This window comes from Bubalus kerabau, chromosome 1 (genome assembly GCF_029407905.1).
Source record: "Bubalus kerabau isolate K-KA32 ecotype Philippines breed swamp buffalo chromosome 1, PCC_UOA_SB_1v2, whole genome shotgun sequence".
Taxonomy (NCBI): domain Eukaryota; kingdom Metazoa; phylum Chordata; class Mammalia; order Artiodactyla; family Bovidae; genus Bubalus; species Bubalus kerabau.
Genome location: NC_073624.1, coordinates 43,565,521 through 43,573,974, shown reverse-complemented (window position 1 = coordinate 43,573,974; position 8,454 = coordinate 43,565,521).

The window sequence follows — 8,454 nt, the reverse complement described above, 5'->3', positions numbered from 1 at the left end:
TCCTCAGGGCATTTAGACCCAGTCCTTATCCTAAGGACTTATCCTACGATGCAGCCCGCACCTCCCTGCCCAGCCCGCACTCGCTGGTGGCAGATGCGAACATCGGTGCCACTTCTTGGTCTTCGCTTGTAGTTGCAGTTAGGCACATATTCTGTGGTGAGTTGTTTTGTTTTGTTTTGTTTTTCCCCTCCTGGTTATGTTGCCCTCTGAGATTCCAAAATTCCCCACGGACACGCCTGTGAGAGGGTTTCCTACTGTGTGGAAACTTCTCTTTCATGACTCCCTCCCCCAGATGGGTCTCTGTCCCTAAATCTTTTGTCTGTTTTTGTCTTTTATATTTTGTCCTACCTCCTTTTGAAGAGATTGGGCTGCCTTTCAGGAATTTCCTGATGTCCTCATCAGGATGCCTGATGTCCTCCACCTGTGTTTAGAAGTTGTTTTGTGGAAATTGCTCAACATTGAAATGATCTTTTGATGAATTTGTCAGGGAGAAAGTGATCTCCCTGTCCTATTCCTCTGCCATCTTGGGACCACCCCCCCAAAGAGCAACCATCTTAATTTCATGGATGCAGTGGCTGTCCTTCATGAATTTGGAGCCCAAGAAAATAAAATCTGTTACTGTTTCAATTTTTTCCCATTTGCCATAAAGTGATGGGACAGGATCCCATGATCTTCATTTTTTGAATGTTGAGTTTTAAGCCAGATTTTTTCGTTATTCTCTTTCACCTTTTATCAAGAGGCTCTTTAGTTCCTCTCCACTTTCTGCCATTTAAGTGGTATCATCTGCATATCTGAGGTAGTTGATATTTCTCCTAGCAATCTTGATTCCCACTTGTGATTCATCTAGCCTGGCATTTTGCATGATGTACTCTGCATATAAGTTAAATAAGCAGGGTGACAATATACAGCCTTGATGTACTCCTTTCCCAGGTTCCAACAGGAACCAGGCTGTTGTTCCATGTCTGATTCTAACTGTTGCTTCTTGTCCTGCATACAGATTTCTCAGGAGATAGGTAAGGTAGTCTGGTATTCCTATCTCTTTAAGAATTTTCCATATTTTGTTGTGATGCACACAGTCAAAGGCTCTAGCTTAGTCAATGAAGCAGAAGTAGATGTTTTTCTCAAATTCCTTTACTTTTTCTATGATCCAATGGATGTTGACAATTTGATCTCTGGTTCCTCTGCCTTTTGTAAATCTAACTTGTACATTTGGAAGTTCTTGGTTCAGATACTCCTGAAGTCTAGCTTGAAGGATTTTGAGCATGTGTAATGAGTGAAATTGTAGAGTAATTTGAACATCCTTTGGCATTGCCTTTCTTTGGGATTGGAATTAAAACTGACCTTTTCCAGTCCTGTGGCCACTGCTGAGTTCTCCAAATTTGCTGACTCGTTGAGTGCAGCACTTTAACAACATCATCTTTTAGGATTTGAAATAGCTCAGATGGAATTCCATCACCTCTACTAGTTTTGTTCATAGTAATGCTTCCTAAGGCCCACTTGACTTCACACTCCAGATGTCTGGCTCTAGGTGAGGGACCACTCCATTGTGGTTATCCAGGTCATTAAGATATTTTTTGTATAGTTCTTCTGCATATTCTTGCCATCTCTTCTTAATCTCTTCTGCTTCTGTTAGATCCAAACCATTTCTGTTTATTTTGCCCATCTTCAGATGAAATATTCCCTTGGCATCTCTAATTTTCTTGAAGAGATCTCTAGTCTTTCCCACTCTATTGTCTTCCTCTGTTTATTTGCATTGTCCACTAATGACTTAGCTCTCCTTGCTATTCTCTGGAACTCTGCATTCAGTTGGGTATATCTTCCCATTTCTCCTTTGCTTTTCATTTCTCTTCTTTTCTCAGCTATTTGTAAGGCCTCCTCAAACAACCGCTTTGCCTTCTTGCATTCTTTTTCTTGGGGATGGTCTTGGTAACCACCTCCTATACAGTGTTACAGACTTCCATCTACCAGATCCAATCCCTTGAACATATTCATCACCTCCACTGTATAATAAAGGATATGATGTAGGTCATGTCTGAATGGCCTAGTGGTTTTCCCTCCTTTCTTCAATTTGAGCCTGAATTTATAGATGCCTAGTAGGTCTAGTTGGTTTGTAATGTAGTTTGTCTTCTATTTCTTCGTTGATCTTCTGTCTATTTGGTCTGGTTATTGTTGAAAGAGAGTTATCCACACTTATTACTAAATTTTCTATTTCTTTCAATTCTATCAGTTTTTGCTTCATCTATTTTAGGGCTCAATTATTAGATGTGTATATGTTTGTAATATTCACATATTTTTGATGGGTTGGCTATTCGTCATCATATCCTGTCCTTCTTTGTTTTTTGTAACTATTTTCGTCTTAATTGTCTAATACTGTTACAGCCACTCTTTGCTTACTTTTTTCATGGAATATCTTTTTCCATTCTTTTACTTTCTTTTATGTCTAAATGTAAAGCAAATCTCTTCTGGACAGCATATAGTTAAATCATGATCTTTAAAAAATTCCTTATGCCAATTTCTGCCTTTTAATTGGCATTTTAATCCATTTAAATGTATACTGCTAAAGCCGGACTTTTGCCATTTTGCTACTTGTTTTCCCTGTCTCATGTCTTTTTTCTTTTTTTTTTTTTTTTCTGTCTTTGTTCTTCCATTACTGCCTTCCTTTCTGTTAAGCAGATCTTTTCTGGTGTACTATTTTAATTCCCTTGTTGTTTGTTCTGGTATTCATTTTTGAGTTATTTTCTTAGTGGTTGCTCTGGGATTATAATTAATATATTAACTTATAAAACCAGTTCAGATTAATACCAACTTAATTCCAATAGTATCCAAAATTTTTGCTCTTACATAGCTTCATTTCTTCCCCTCTCTTTTGTGCCATTAATGCCATACATATTACATCTTCATACATGGTCTATGCCCATTCTGTCCATGAAGTTCTCCAGGCAAGAATACTGGAGTGGGTTGCCATTCCCTTCTCCAGGGAATCTTCCCAACCCAGGAATCAAACCCAGGTCTCCTACATTGCAGGTGGATTGTTTAATTCTTTACTGTCTGAGCCACCAAGAAGCCTTTCTATGCCCATTAGCATAAATTTATATTTATTGCTTTCTGTAGTTGCCTTTTAAATCATATAGGGCAAGAAAAAAAGTGTTACAACAAAAAACATATTTCTAGTGTCCTTTTATTTCAACCTCGAAAGATTTATTTTACTATTCATTTGCTGTAAACAAATTCTCTTGGTTTTTGTTTATCTGGAAATATCTTAATTTCTCTGACATTGACAAATTTGAACTTCCCTGGGTGATCCAGTGGTTAAGAGTCCACCTGACGATGCGGAGTACATGGGTTCCATCCCTGGTCCGGGAAGATTCCACATGCTCCAGGGCAACTAAGTCCGTGTGCCACAAGTACTGAGCCTCAGTTCTAGACTCCATGAGCCACAGCTACTGAACCCACATGTTGCAACTACTGAAGCCCATGGGCCCTAGAGCCCATGCTCCCCAACAAGAGAAGACACCCAACAATGCAGCTCACATGCTGCAACTAGAGAAGAGCCCCCACTCACTGCAACTAGAGAAAGCCGTGAGCAGCAACAAAGACCTAGCACAGTCATTAATAAATAAATACATAAATAAAATCTTTTCTAAAATAAATAAATACAATAAAATAGATAAGTTCCCTCAGCTCACAACCCACCTTCTTGGTAACCACCTTTCCTTCAGGCCATAGAAGGGCCCATGCTCTGTTCTAGAGGGTTGTCTCCTCCAGATTGTCTGCACTATGACCCTGCCTCCTGATTCAGATGGCATGGCCTAAGAAAGGAAATGACTGAATTTGGACTTGGAACCAAGAAGACTCCTTGGAACCACCTGACTCCTAGGAGCTGTCAGAATATATTTCCCACCAAGCGAAATGAACAGTAGATGTATTGAGTAGATAAAGTCATGCATGGAGAGGTACAGTGTAACCAGGGCCTATGGAAGATACAAAGAACTATTAAACACTGTTCTTATCTTCAAGGAAGGGACAGGAAAGATAAATTGAGCAAAAGGGAGTTCATATTGTGCCCAGGTCATAAGGTATTCCCTAAAAGTCAATGATAAATTAGTCAAAGTCCTCAGGAAACTTATCATCTTACGGAGAAAATTATCAGGACAATCACAGTTTGATCAATTCTAGCACTAAGTATAGGGTGTTGAAAGCACTCAGAAGCGATCTTCCTAATTCAAATTCAGGGCCAGGGAAGAAGCTTCTTTAAGAGAAGCCTAAGCTAATTCTTGGTATAATGGTAGTTAGCATTATTAACAGATCATTGTCTCATTTAATCTTCTCCATAACACTATGTGGCTTCCCAGGTGACCAAGGGGTAAAGAATCTTCCTGCCAATGCAGGAGACGCAGGAGACACAGATTCATTCCCTGGGATGGGAAGATCTCTAGGAGGAGGAAATGGCAACCCCCTCCATTATTCATGCCTGGGAAATCCCATGGACAGAGGAGCCCGACAGGCTACTGTCGATGGGGTGGAAAAGAATCAGACATGACTTAGCGACTGAGCACATGCACAACACTATGTGATAAGTACAAATATTATGTCCAATTTACAGATGAGGAAACTGAGCTTTGGTGAAGTTCAGGGACTTGTTAAAGGTCACACAGCTCTGAAGTGGTAATGCTGAGCAGCTCTAACCAGGCATATTGAGTTTAACCACCCACACTCATAACCACTGTGCTACTGCAGCTCTCTAGCAGTTCATGGGGCTGGATTGGGAAAGGGGAACTTCAAGTCAAGGGGGTCAGGAGGAGAAAGGCGGATGGGTGAGAGTGCAGAATGTGTTCTGGAACTGAAGTCGTTCAGAGTGGCTAGATTGAGAGAGTGAAGGGGGAAAGAGCAGGAACAGTAGGTTGGAGGAGGGACTCATGAAAGAGAACCACTGATGATTTTAAACATCAAGAACTAAGATTTTGAAAGTATGCAGAATGGATCATGGAAAGTGTACGACTACAGTCAAGGAAATCAGACAAGAAATGGTTGCTTAATTCCAGCAAAAATGATGACCTTAATGAAGATTGCAGCAGGAATGGAGAGAAAGAACAAATTCAAGAGACACAGAAACATACTCAGAAATGTGGCAGTCAGCTGTTTTTCTACCTGAGCAACACACTGTAAGAGACCTTTTCAGGTTCTTGGTAGAATCCAGAAATTTTGTGCAGAACTAAGGCAAATGCACTGTAGACTTTTTTCCTTTGATGATAACATCCATCATTCTGACTTGAAGAATTGTATGTGTGCTTAGCTGTGCTTACTCGGTCAGTCATGTCCAACTCTTTGTGACCCCATGGACTGTTGCCCGCCAGGCTCCTCTGTCCATGGGGATTCTCCAGACAAGAATATTGGAGTGAGTTGCCATGCCCTCCTCCAGGGGATCTTCCCAACCCAGGGATTGAACTGAGGTCTCCTGCACAAACCCAGGTCTCCTGCATTACAGGCAGATTCTTTATCATCAACAATGGGAAGTGGCAATACCTCCCTAAGTAGAGAAGTCCAAGAAAAAATTTTGTATGGAATATATAAATTCAGTTTGAGTTCATCTTGAGTTTGAGGTAAGTGAGGGAATCTGGGATTAAGGGATATTCTAGAGGCAGCTGGATATATTTCTGGAGTTCAAGAGAGTTCTGGTTTGGATGTGGTGTAGACAGTCTGCAAGATGACCAGGTGCCCAGACCCAAGAGGTTTCCTGGAACATGAGATTTTCAGTGCTAAAACCAGGACAGTTGTAGGCAGAGCAGGACAGCTAGCCACCCCAGGACAAGTCTGGAACCCCAGAGAGAAAGCTGAGTTAGAAACATATATGTAGGCAGCACCAGTCTATAAGTGACAGCCAGGAAGGGATGGAATCACCCAAGAAAGATATTTGTGGTATAAAGAAAAAACTGTCAAGGAACGAATCTTGAGGATTGCTAACACTAAATGAAAAGGTAGAGAAATAAAAAACTGGCTCTCTGTTGGTTGTTTACCCAATAGCCATTCTCCTTTCTTTAATTTTGGGCCACAATGTACTCAGCTGAGGGTGAGCGGTGGACCGTCCAAGCCAGTTAACAGCAATCGTCTCCCCCTTTCCAGGGATGGGCTTAAAGGTGGGCATGTGACCCAGTTCTGATAAATGAGAATCATTGGTTCCTTCAGCAAGCAAGGACTGATTGCCTACCAGGCACCAAAGCTGTGGCGATACAGTTGAGATGAAAATCCTTAACTTCACGGAGTTTACTTTTTCATGGATAAGAAAGAAAGAAAGGCGTATGTCAGCTATTGACAATCCCTAAGAAGAAAAAGCAGAATAAGGGGAATAGGTTAAAGTGGGTTGAAGTAAACCAAAATTTTATTTGGAGGAATGGAAAGGCCTCAGTGGTAAAATGATATGAAATACATGGGACACTGTCTTGGTGGCAGATACCTACCAGAGATTCAGCGCCACCTGGTGACCACAGAGGGAGATACCACTGAATCAAGTCCAAGGGAAAGAGCCTGGATTCTTGATGACATCACTCACTGAGCAGCCAAACAGGGGTGGGAAACGAAAGAAGGAAAGGAGGAAAGAAAGTCATAAAGCTTTGTGTCCTAGAAACTAAGGAGAAGGAAAGTTAACAGTTTCAAATGCTACAGGGAGGCTAAAGAAGATAAATGTTTGAAAAGTATCTAATGGTGACCTTGATCAGAGCCATTTCAGCAGAGCTATGATCACATGATCACACATGTTTTGGGACCCTGGTGTGGAAATGGAAGGTGAGGAGAGGACACAACCGCCAGATGAGGGATATAAACCAGAGGATGAAACTCATAAATCCATAACTACGTCTAAGCTCGTTTTACATTGAGGAAAAGTAAAAAACAATAGACCGGGAAAGCTAAAGACATGGGAGTTAATTGATAGAGACAGTATTCATGGGCAGGGAAACCACAAATGTACAAACTGCTTTTCTTCTCATAGAAAGCCAAGTCTTTTAGGCTTTCAAGACCCCCATACAGCTCTGCTCCCGTCCCCAGCCCCCTCCCCGAACCACTCTGAGGCTTCCGTCCCGGCCTTCTTGCTGCTCCTCCCTCCAGCTGCTCACCGTTCTTCCCCCAGATATCTAAGTTCTCCCTTCCTTCCTTCTATGCTCTGCTCACAGATCACCTTTTCAAGGAGTCTCCTTGACCAACTGATATAAAATAACACCACATGGGCACTCCACACTCCCAATCCCTTGCCTAATTTATTTTTGCACTTTTTACCACCTGACCTACCATTCGTCTCACTTTCTTAATCGTCCACTGCCTGTCTCCCCACAACTAGACTAAAAGCTCCACGAAAACAAGGCCTTTGCTGTTTTCAGCACTGAGTACAGTGTGGCACATACCAGGCACCCAACCAATATTTGTGGAATGAATGAATATGTGGCAAACAAGCAGCGGAGGCAACATATGAACTTAGACTTAGAACATATGAACTGCTGTGACACAGTGGTCAGAAAAAGCTCAAGTTCAAGAAGGCAGCATGAACAATAGGAGCTCACATCCTGCCCGCTAGATTTTGTTCTAAGTACTTTACATAAATTGTCTTTAAGTTTCAAAATGGGTCTAGAATGTAGGTGTTCTTGTGACCTCTGGAGGCACAGAGAGGGTAAGTCATGTACTTGAAATCTCATACACAATTCATAGCAGAGCTGAGGCGACAGACATAGGCAGTCTGGTTCCAGAACTGCGCACATAAAGACCAGGTTCTAGTCCCTTATCCTTTAAGGATTTAGAGGATCTCCTCTCTCGCTTGGGGGTGAGAGAGGAGAAAGATATTTCGGGCACAGAGTGAAAGGCCAGAATTTACAAGTTCATTATGGAAAGAATAAAGAGCCCAGTCTAACATTCATGGGCCCCAGGAAATGGGAGAGAAAATTAGAAAGACAGGGTGGGGCCAGCTGGTGGACAGCTCAATTGCCAGACTTAGAAGCTTAGATTCCATTAGGAATTTCAACTGGGAGTCATGGTAGACATGTAATCAGAGGAGTAACAATATGTCAACAGCAGTGCAGTGGGCATGTCAACGGCCTCTGAAAATAAAGCAGACACAGCTAGGAGTATTGGGAGGGTGAAAGAAAAGCTTTCTCGTCACCAAGCTCAAACTACTCTGTATTTTAATTATGTGTTTTAAACAGATAAAAGGGTAGACTGACAATCCTCACCAACTTTCCTGTCTCCAGCAGAGTCGGGCACGACTGAGCGACTTCACTTTCACTTTTCACTTTCATGCCTTGGAGAAGGAAATGGCAACCCACTCCAGTGCTCTTGCCTGGAGAATCCCAGGGACGGGGGAGCCTGGTGGGCTGCCGTCTATGGGGTCGCACAGAGTTGGACACGACTGAAGGGACTTAGCAGCAGCAGCAGCAGCAGTCCATAACTGGGATTCCCAGGTGGTGCTGTGGT